The 10,980-nt window shown below is 39.3% G+C and overlaps 1 protein-coding gene across 5 annotated transcripts in view; it reads left to right on the top strand.

Moving 5' to 3' along the window:
* Positions 1 to 946: 946 nt before the first annotated feature.
* LOC109868138 (zinc finger protein 618) overlaps positions 947 to 10,980 on the top strand; it is a 36,096-nt gene continuing 26,062 nt past the window's right edge. For 3 of the 5 annotated variants that reach the window (XM_020457599.2, XM_031802749.1, XM_020457595.2), the window contains exons 1-2: positions 948 to 1,337; positions 6,005 to 6,093. The gene's annotated coding sequence lies outside the window, so the exon portion shown is untranslated. Of the gene's footprint in view, positions 1,338 to 6,004; positions 6,094 to 10,980 lie in introns of all 5 variants that reach the window. The other 2 variants (XM_020457598.2, XM_020457597.2) reach the window with 2 other exon arrangements.

Below are 10,980 nucleotides of genomic sequence, written 5' to 3'. Positions count from 1 at the left end.
GTACTCACTCACTGCTGTAAGTTGCTCTGGATAAGAGTGTCTGCTAAATGACTCAAATGTATTTTAAAAAGTACATGTACTTAGCCTAGGACATTGTATGAGCATTTGGACTGAAACTAATGCAGCATTCATAACTAAGTGGGAAGGTGGAACTTACCAGTTGGATGTATTCACAAGCTTTAAACTTGTTGACTAAGGCTGATTGGCTTTGGACAAGCTGTCATTCATCAACTAAAAGTACATGCTTGTAAAAAGAAAAATGGTGTTCAAAAAAATATTGATATATTGGGTTTTATAAATAATATTGTGTTGCATTTAACTGTCTAAAATGCTGTTATCAAGGTAATTTCCTTAGTAGGTGATGTCAGCATGTGGGAGAAGTCGGAGCTCAGGGATGTAATTACCAGTTGGGGCGTTCAAGTGGATTTTTCAGTTATATGTTACAAATATCACCTTCCCACTTGATTATGAATGCAGGGTCAGCATACTCTTTGAATTGGAAATCTTCTAAAGTGTTGGCCAACCAAGAAGTCAGCAATTCTCATCTAGTTTCATTAGCCTAGCAAGCTAATAGTGTTTTTTTTTCCAACAGCAGTCTTAAAAAATACATCACTACACAGATGCATATACACACACACGTGTATGTATGTCTGATTTATATTTATATATATATTTATTTCAGACATAGCAAACTTTATTGAATAAAAAATGGCGTGAGTGACAAAATATACAACATAATATCCTCATCTGTTTTATGGACGTATAGACTATCATTTGGGAAAAATGGACAAAGTGTGCATTTCACAGAATATTTAGAATGTTCAACATCATTTGTAATCATGTGTGTCATGAAGCTGTTACTTGTTTCAACTCCAATTCAACTTTCACATTATTAGATGCAGAAATGTTATTCTGCATGTGATTTCTAGTCTCTAATTCCCTGCGCAACTTTACGGTCGTTCGACCTTTTTTCGCTCTGCCCAGAATCATTTTGATATAACTAGCAGGCGTAGCAATTTCGGAATCTGTCCTTGTATGATGGCGGACGACGAAAATTTCCACTGGAGAAACCGCAACGCATAGCCTACCCTGAATACTGGAAAAGCTGAGCCTGGGCGGACTAGCCTGCACCTTCGTCAACACAATCATACACTCGAGTTCATGCCGGAAGATGTCAAGGTTGCAATATCGAAAATAAAGCAGTTTTAGTTTAGATAATTTGAGAATTAATAACTAATTTTTATTTCAAAGCGCTAGTTGTGCAGTCACCTTTGGTGTCCGAGGAGGATTTTGGAGCTCGAGCTATCCTACTCGCATGTGCTGCATCATTTTGTGAGGTAACGTCAAACCATTCTTAATCGTTTTTTTTCTGATTTAGAAATCCCAAATTTGTAAATTTTATACAGGCCGCGGTTGCTGATAGTTTTTTTCGAATCTCTCTTCGTAATTAGTGAGGGTGTGTGTTTTCACCGTTTGGTTTTCACGCTAATGCATGTTTGGTGAGCTTTATCAAAAGCAAGGGTGCTGGCTTTAGTTTCCGTCGCAAATAATCTGTTGATTTTAGACAGCGATTTCGAAGAAAGTTTGAGTAAACTCTGTTGTCTACACTGGCTAATTAACCCAGTGATACTTTGTAAAATGTAGCTTTAAAAGCGCGTGGGAAATGAGCACTGGTGGTTAAATGAAGGACGAAGAACAATCTGAAAACACAACCTTGCAGCCATGTTTTGGGAATTTTGCTTCAAATTTCTGTCAACATTTTATAATCGCACCAATTGAGTCGTCCGTGTTTGTTGTGTTAAGCGAAGGTAGGCTATTTGGTTCCGTTTCAATCGGTCGATATGAGAATTTCCCCCATTTCGAATATAATTTCTACTTCTGTTTTCAAAATGGTTGTAGGATTTAAATTAATTTCATTTTGAAATTGGCGCCACCTGTTGGCGGTTATTTTGTGAAATTAAGAAATTCCAATTAATTTGACTTGTTTAAGCATTTTATTCTAACCTTTTTAGTTTTGTGACTGTTTTTGTCGAACGTGTTTTTAAATATAAGTAGGCTACATTGGTAGCCAATGATAAGATCCCTTGACTGTGGACCCTTTAGAGGATAATTAGTAGATGTCACGAGCAGCTCTGAGTGCATGAAAAACGATAAAATTGATACCAGTTACAAAATTACCTCCGTTTAGAAACAGATTAGTTTTATCACCATGCGCTATTTGATGTTGAATATGAGCAACGATAGGAGTAGGCTACAGTTTGAAACAGGGTGTGTAAACTCATTTTAATGTCTTATCTCAGTTTGGACTATTTTGTTTAATAGTAACAATATGTCCTTAATTCAAATACTCTACTAATTAGCAGGCTCCTACTTAAAATACGCAATTATAAATGAATGATATTACAGTGAAACTGTTTTACCCAATCAGAACCCAAGATCTAGGCTGTATTAACCCATTGATGTTTTTGTCATTTGACAACAATGTAGGCTATAGCTTCAAAATCAGTTTAGAACTAATCCTTGTTTCCACAGCTTAGATGCATTTGAGTGGTTACATTTACCCAGCCCCACCCAGCTGTTCCAAACAGTGGCAGGCAGGGCCTGGCTGTTGAAATGGTAGATTTAAGCAATAAGGCCCAAGGAGGTGTGGTATATGGCCAATATTCCACAGCTAAGGGCTGTACTTACGCACAAAGCAATGCGGAGTGCCTGGACACAGCCCTTAGCCATGGTATATTGGCCACATATCACAACCCCCAAGGGGCCTTATTGCTATTATAAACTGGTTACCAACATAATTAGAGCAGTAAAAAATATTGTTTTGTCATACTGTGGTATACGGTCTGATATACCATGGCTGTCGGCTAATCAGCATTCAGGGCTCGAACCACCCAGTTTATAATATGGCTTTGATACGACTAACATCCTCTCTGATGTTGCTGGTAACTGTGAAGAGGTGTTTAGTAGGCTACCAAATAAAGTAACAATCAGCCTAATCTGTCGGCTTGTTGTGCATTTCCATAATATTAAAGAAATGATGACGGGGTATGACACATCTAAGCCCTTAGATGTACATTAGAAGAGAGGGTAAAGAGATGGAAAACACCACTGTACATTCAAGTAAGAGATTCTGCATGTCACCCATTCTAAGATTCTTCAATAAGAATTCCCTTTGCAATAAACAATAGAAATGCAGTGTTTGAAAGGTCAAGGTTGGTCATCTTAAATTTGTTTTTTTGTGTATTTTGAGAAAAGATAGAGCGAATTCATGGCCTGCTCAAATGGTGAAACAAGGAATGCACCGGACTTGTTATGCGTCTAAACTTAGGGGGGAAGAAAACCCTGACCAAACAAAAGGGAACAGTACACGAAAGAGGACAAATGCAGAGGAGGACAGAGGTGACACATTTTAAGAAAAGGAAAAACAATCATTACCAATCTCTGCTTTTTACAATCTTGTAGACGCAAAACAATTTTCTGTCTTGCATGGTTTGTCATTGTAAGTAGATCACGCCGAGCCATTTTACTTTGTTAATTTTGAAGCTGACCTTCAGAACTGTGGTATGAATTTGAAGTGTTTGTGGAATTTATTTGGTGTGTATGCTAAATTGGAACCCTGACCTTTTCCCTCCACATTCAGTGTAATCAAATGCAGGCTATGAATTACATTAGGAAATTCCATGTTTTTAATAGAAGAGCATGAATGTATGAATGACAGAATGTTGTTTATTATTATTTATTATTAAATGTCAGAGCAGCCAAGTAATAAAATGCATTTAGGATTTGTTTTGGAGGAAGGTTGCATTGAAGTGAAAGGTGCATATAGTACCAGTCTCAGAAGTTTGGACACACCTACTCATTCAATGGTTTCTTTATTTTTGTACTATTTTCTACATTGCAAAATAATGGTGAAGACCTCAAAACTATGAAATAACACATGGAATCATGTAGTAACCAAAAATGTGTTAAACAAATCAAATATATTTGAGATTCTTCAAAGTAGCCACCCTTTACCTTGATGACCGCTTTGCACACTCTTTGCATTCTCTCATCCAGCTTCACCTGAAATCCTTTCCCATTGCAGCACTCCATCACTCTCCTTCTTGGTCAAATAGCCCTTACACAGCCTGGAGGTGTGTTGGGTCATTGTCCTGTTGAAAAACACATGATAGTCCCACTAAGCTCAAACCAGATGGATTGGTGTATCGCTGCAGAATGCTGTGGTAGCCATGCTGGTTAAGTGTGCCCTGAATTCTAAATAAATCACGACAGTGTCACCAGTAAAGCAACATCACTCCACCTCCATGCTTCACAGTGAGAACCACACATGTGGAGATCATCTGTTCACTTACTGTGTCTCACAAAGACAGGACGGTTGGAAACAAAAATCTCGAATTTGGACTCATCAGACCAAAGGACAGATTTCCACCAGTCTAATGTCCATTGCTTGTGTTTCTTGGCCCTAGCAAGTCTCTTCTTATCGGTGTACTTCAGTAGTGGTTTCTTTGGAACCATTTGACTATGAACGCCTGATTTGACGGAGTCTGCTCTGAGCAGTTGCTGTTGAGATGTGTCTGTTACTTGAACTCTGAAGCATTTATTTGGGCTGCAATTTCTGAGGCTGGTAATTAATGAACTTATCCTCTGCAGCAGAGGTAACTCTGGGGCTGCTGTCCAAACACTTAAAAGACACACCCTTTTCCACTTACCCTCACCTTCTGCCCTTGGGGAATCCCTGTCGCCATCTTGGAGGGCAGTCCAAATGATTAGCCAAGCAATGGAAATTTGCAATGTATGCCCCCCCCCCAGCCCTCGTTTTTAGTCGGCTTTGTGAGTGTACAATTCTGTTCACTCCGGGGCCTGAAAATCCCCATAATTCAGTTTGTGCCGATTGTACATCCGCTAAGAAAAGTCAGCGACAACATCAATGGAGAAGTCAACATACACGTAAGTAAAAACAAATGCAAATAAGTTAAATTGTCCTACTAATGCACATGCCGGCACAAACACGTCTCGTAAAAAGCAAAAATGTTTTTGTTTGGTCATCTTTTGGAAATTGTAGAAATAAAACATTTTCCTTCAGAGGTTCCAGCTAGGCAGGCTAATGTTAGCTAATTCATTTGCTAGCTATCATACAGTAGGCGTATATTTACTATAAGTAGACATGCATTCATAATTGACTGTAGTGCATATAAAGCACCCACAAGCTACCGGTAGCTGAAAAAACAATCATCGCGGGATGGACGAGTGACGAATTACCGGCAAAGGGTGGTCCATTAAAATAAAATAAAAAATCCTTCCTTCCCTTGCCCTACAAGTATATACTCGTCAGAGGTCATGATTCGTCATCAGAAGTGTCCCCTTTAATTTGAGGGATAGGGTGTGTCTTAAGTGTTTTGACCCCAACCTGGGTCTTCCTTTCCTGTGGCGGTCCTCGTGAGAGCCAGTTTCACCATGGCGCTTGATGGTTTTTGAGACTGCACTTTTTTGGGGGGGTTTGTCTAAAATTAATGTCATAAAGTAATGATGGACTGTCGTTTATCTTTGCTTATTTGAGCTGTTCTTGCCATAATATGGACTTGGCCCTATTTGGTAAAATACCATCTTCTGTATACCCCCCAACCTTGTCACAACACAACTGATTGGTTCAAACGCATTAAGAAGGAAAGAAATTCAACAAACTAACATTTAACAAGGCACACCTGTTCATTGAAATGCATTCCAGGTGTCTACCTCATGAAGCGGGATGAGAGAATGCCAAGTGTGTGCCAAGCTGTCGAGGCAGAGGGTGGCTACTTTTGAAGAATCTCAAATATAAAATATATTTTGAAAAAAGTTTTTTGGGTGGTTACTACATGATTCCATATGTTTAGTAGTTTTGATGTCTTCACAATTTTACAATGTAGAAGATAGACAAAATAAAGAAACCCTGGTGTTCTAACTTTTGTGTGTGAATTCATAGTAGTTTGACACCTTCTCAGACCTAAACACTCTACCCACCCAGGTCACACTGGCTTGCGGGACTGCAAGAGGGGAGAACGAAGACTGAGCAGGACAGGGCTATTTGCACCTTCAGACACTGATCACCAAGAGGTAGGATGTCCTGGTCTGCTTGTGAACCAAAATCTGCCACCCCAATTAAAACAAAACTCAATAGGTCTGGAAAGAATGATGGACAACAAGATAGTAAACCATCTTGTCAGTTCATAACAATCCACGAAGGCCTCCCTAGACCATATATATCACTAGCCAGGACTTGATGTCCTTTATTTCTATTGCCTAGAGTGCAGTCACAAACATTATGTAGGCATACCTGTCGTTCAGTAGACCTTGTTGAAATGCAGATAGATGTAATCCTTATGATGTTCTTGCTGATACGTGCAAAAGTTAAGCAATTGTAGTTTATAGTGTGTATTTATTGGGCTTCAGTCCAAATCTGCTAAATGTATCAACATTTACCTTCCTTATATAAGCATTGTTGTCCTGATAAATCTCTGAAAATGATACCACTCAAATTACGGCCAGCAGGATGGTATTTCAGGTTTGGATGGCTACATGAAGAGCTTTTGGCATTTGGGGGAATATGTGCATTCTGTGCATATTTCCTTCCCCTTCTCTACTTAAAATGGACCTTATTGGTCTCATGAATAATGCACAGGGACGTTCAATTGCTGCAGCAAAGATGATTTAAGGGCCGTCTTTGTGGTTATATGCACATAGGGTGTTTTTGTCAGTTTTCTAAATGTTTCAGAGCTCAGTTTGCCTTTTCAAAAAATATACATTTTTACAAAGGGAAATCTCATTTCTGTGAAGGGGGGGGGGGGGGAGTCTTCTCTTGCTCTAATGAATCCATAAATCACAAAGGAGCAGGTTTACCAGACCTGCCTCAGACTGCACTGCAATTTAGATTTTCACTAAAATAAAATCTGCTAGTGTGCAAGGGCTTAGCGGCAGACCGGATGCTGCCCTGAATTTCAAATTTTAGGGCTGCTCTTTCAGGATTTATTTTTTGTATAATTCAAGGCCACTTTTCAATATCTAGTTATTAAATTTTAATTCACAGCATTAACATATAAATTGAAAAGATTTTATGGGGCTTTCGGACTGCATGCGGCTGTAATTTCAAGAGTTGACACAGTTCTGTTTCTATACCATTCCGGCTAATAGAAGGAAATGTAGAAGGTGGGGGGGTACTCTCCCATTTCTCTGCATTATTGCTTTTTTGAAATCGTTGGTTGGAAGCAATTTTGAGAGACATTACACAGAGGAGGCTAGGAAAATGTGCTTCTGATTTTTAAGGAGCGGGGGAAAGCATTCAGGCTGAAATAGGATTTGTTCATCCCTGTGGCAGATAATATTCTACTCTGATACTCCCCTCTGCATAGCAGGAATATAGCAAACCAATGTATTGATCTAATTTACATTAGTATTCACACCCCTTTGCTATGACACTCCAAATTGAGGTCCGGTGCATCCAATTTCCCTTAATCATAATTTGTAGATGTCTCTGCACTCTTGATTGCAGTCTACCTGTGGCCAATTAAATTGTTTGGGCACGATTTACAAAGGAACACACCTGTCTATGTAAGTTCCACACTTGACAGTGCATGTCAGAGCAAAAACCATACCACGAAGTCCAGGAATTGCCCATAGATCTGAGAATTGTGGTGAGGCATATATCTGGGTATGGGTATAAAACAATTTCTAGAGTGTTGAAAGTTTCCAAGAGCACAGTTGTCTCAGTCAGTGGGAAATGGAAAAAATTATGGAACTACCCAGATTCTGCCTAGAGCTGACCATCTGACTAAACTGGGCAAGAAGGACCTTGGTCAGGGAGGTGACCAAGAACCCAATGACTACTGACAGAAGTTGAGTTCCTTGGCTGAGATGGGAGAACCTGCCAGGAGGACCACAGTCTACAGCACTTCACCAATCTGGGCTGTACAGGCGAGACGGAAGCCACTCCTGAGAAAAAGGCACATGACAGCACGTCTGGAGTTTGCAAAAAGGCATGTGAAAGACTGAGATCATAAGGCATAAGATTCTGTGGTCTGATGAGACAAAAATGTCAATGGCTTGAATGCAAAGTGCTATGTCTAGAGAACCAGGCACAGCTCATCACCCGCCTAACACCATCCTTACTGTGAAGCATGGTGTTGGCAGCATCATGCTCTGGGAATGCTTTTCAGCGGCAGGGATTGGGAGTCTGGTAAGACTAGAGGGAACAATGAATGGACCAAATGCAGGCAAATCCTTGACGAGAACTTGCTTCAGAGTGCAAACGACCTTAACCCCCCCCCAGTCTATGCTCCAACAGGACCAATGACCCTAAGCATACAGCCAAAGCAACACTGGAATGGCTTTAGAACAAGAATGCGAAAGTCATTGAGTGGCCCAGCCAAAGCCCAGACTTGAATTCCATTAGAAAATCTGTGCAAAGACTTGAAGATTGCTGTTCACCGCCACTCCCCATTTAACTTAACAGAGCTTGGGAAAATCTGCAAGGAACGAGGGGAGAAAATCCCCAAATCCAGATGTGCAAAGCTTAAACAGACATACCCAAGATGACTCAAAGTTATAAATCACCGCCAAAGGTGCTTTACAAAGTATTGACTTGGGGGTGTGAATAGTTCTGTTTCATTTTCTATAAATGTGCACAAATTTCTCAACATGTTTTCAATTTGTCATTATGGGGCATTGTGTGTAGATGGGTAAGAAAAAACATCTATCTAATCCATTTTTAATTCAGGCCTTAACAACAAAATGTGGAATAAGTTAAGGGTATGAATACTTTCTGAAGGCACTGTAATTTGTTATGGTATTAGCCAATGTACTTTCCACATATTGCCTAGTATTTTTAAAGTATCTTGACAAATCAGTACTGTTAAAGAAATATTAATTCATTTATTTCCCCTCCAATGTTGACCTTTCCGACATCGCTAGCATTGAGACTGATTCGCTTAGGGCTGTAGTCCAGCACAATATGTTTAATATCCATGCAGTGACATTAACTGAACCACTGCCCTCAATCTTAAGGAAAGCAGTCTATTCAAATGGGTTCGTTTCAAGCTAAACTATTTTCATAACATGCAGTCTCACATGCATACACACAGGGCCTATTGCCCCCCAAAAAACCTTCAGCTTGTATTAATGCTGCTTTTATCCAAGGAATAATAAAATGTTTGTAATAAAATGTTCAAATGACTATTGTATTAGGGCTGGGAACTGCCAGGGGCCTTGTGTTTTTCTTTTGTCAATACATTTTCAGAAGGATCTGGTCATGTGTTCCTATTTCATAGACATTTTTCCTATTAGCCATGAAATGGGAACATTTTAACGTTTTATTAAATAGGAATATCATTGACGTTTTGTGTCAAAACAAGGTTGAAAAACATTGATGGGGATTTTTTTTATAGATGCAACAGAAATGATTTATGATCAATGAAAGATGGTGGTTTCACATTTTCAATTCAATAAAAGATACAGCAAGCCATTTTGTTTGCAGGGTATCCATTCTATATACATGACATTTATACTCAATGGAAACATTCTATGGGTGCCAAAACAATTCTGAGATTCCTGACAGAATTTGACCTAGTTAGAAGCCCAAATCAAGCATTTGTTCAATAATTTGAATAGGTAAATTCTTTAGTTTTCATTTGATTTCCTTTTTATCTCAGGGTGAATTTACCATTTTTAGTCTCCATTTTAGCAAAACCTTATGTAATGGGCTGTACTAAGGCATGAGAAATGTGCTCAATACCTGACCTTTTGGCCATTGATTTTTCATCCATTTCAACCAAATTGGGGGGTTGGGATCAATGCTGCCTTGCCTTCCCAGAATTCATTTGTCAATGTCCATGAATGCTATTTCCAGGCTGTGTTCAGTGTTGTGCTTACCGACACCATGTTTGAGTTAGCTTCAATTCTGTTTCACCGCATTAGATTATTTGGACACATTCTGTGGTATGTTTTTGTTCCTGATATTGAATCTTGGAAAGGATATTGTCAAATTCCATGATGTGAATAGCAAGAGGTCTAAATCCACCATTTTGAATGTAGAGGAAAACATGTCATGTGACTATCATGCCTCTGTAGTTATGTGATGGAATTATTTAAACGGTGATGAAATGGAATAACCAAATTAGGCTTACATGAGGCCTATAAATTAAGTTATTTCTCATTTATATGCAGGTGAAAATAACTATCATTGTATGGCTTATGAGAGAAATTCCCTGAAACGGCACAATGTTTTCTAAAATATGGTTTGTTTGCTTTTTCCACCATGAGATTTCACAAGCTTGATTAGATGTATTACATGGAGGTTCCTGCACAGAAGCAAACACACAAATAGACTGGGCTAACTCACAATCGCATAGCAGCCAACCAAGCAGCACAGCATTAATGCCTACGTGTGCTAAAAGGAATTTTGTGGAGAAATTAATCACATTCTGCCATTAGGGTATGAAATCCAATCATGTCCAGCTCTGAGAGGGATTTCACTTTTCTGCTTTTTCCTCTCAGCTGATATTCCCCTCCATGTAGCTTCCTGCCCCCACCTGTTCCTGATGGGGCTGTTTTTGTAAAAAAAAAAAAAAAACTCTAGTCATAATTTCCAACACAACATGGCGCATGGCGGTGACACGGCTGCTGCTGAAATGAACACTCAGCCGTTCCCTTCGCTTCCCAAATTAGCTTTTATGGCCTCCAATCTGCCCAGGCTTGTTGAATTGGCCTCTTTTGAGGGAGATTAGAATTTTCAATATTTAGATTGTCGGCTAGCTATTTCTTTGCATGCATCATTTTATCAAGTAGGCTAATAGATGTCTGAGGTGGTTAGTCGTTTTGCATGTATTCTAATGTTATATGAGGTTAGTATAGCATCATCCCCTTAAACTGTTGCACCCATGCAGATATGAAAACATGGAGGTTCTCTGCCAGATTAGGAATGTTTTCTCTACCACGACAAACCAATGTAGG

The sequence above is a fragment of the Oncorhynchus kisutch genome, linkage group LG23, assembly GCF_002021735.2.
Source record: "Oncorhynchus kisutch isolate 150728-3 linkage group LG23, Okis_V2, whole genome shotgun sequence".
Taxonomy (NCBI): Eukaryota; Metazoa; Chordata; class Actinopteri; order Salmoniformes; family Salmonidae; genus Oncorhynchus; species Oncorhynchus kisutch.
Note: the sequence above shows the minus strand (reverse complement) of the source record. Positions and strands in the feature narration are given on the sequence as shown.